Here is a 265-nt window from a genome sequence, read left to right on the forward strand (position 1 = left end):
TTGGAAGGCTGAGGCGGAAGGATCGCCGGAGCCCAGCAGGTCGAGGCTGCGGTGGCCGGGAGCGGCCACTGCACTCCAGTCTGGGTGACAGAGTGAGACTCCAACTCAAAAAAAAAAAAAAGAAACACAAAGTGAGGTCCCCTTCCCAGCCTTGGGGAGATTTGGAGGACTTGGCTTCCCAGAAGAAGTAACCCCTAAACCCACCCTTAAAAGATAAGTAGAACTTATCCAGAATAGGAGAGAGGGACCATTCCAGACTAGGGGA

This window comes from Carlito syrichta, unplaced genomic scaffold (genome assembly GCF_000164805.1).
Source record: "Carlito syrichta isolate Samal-C Ts95f unplaced genomic scaffold, Tarsius_syrichta-2.0.1 Scaffold305805, whole genome shotgun sequence".
NCBI classification, from domain to species: Eukaryota; Metazoa; Chordata; class Mammalia; order Primates; family Tarsiidae; genus Carlito; species Carlito syrichta.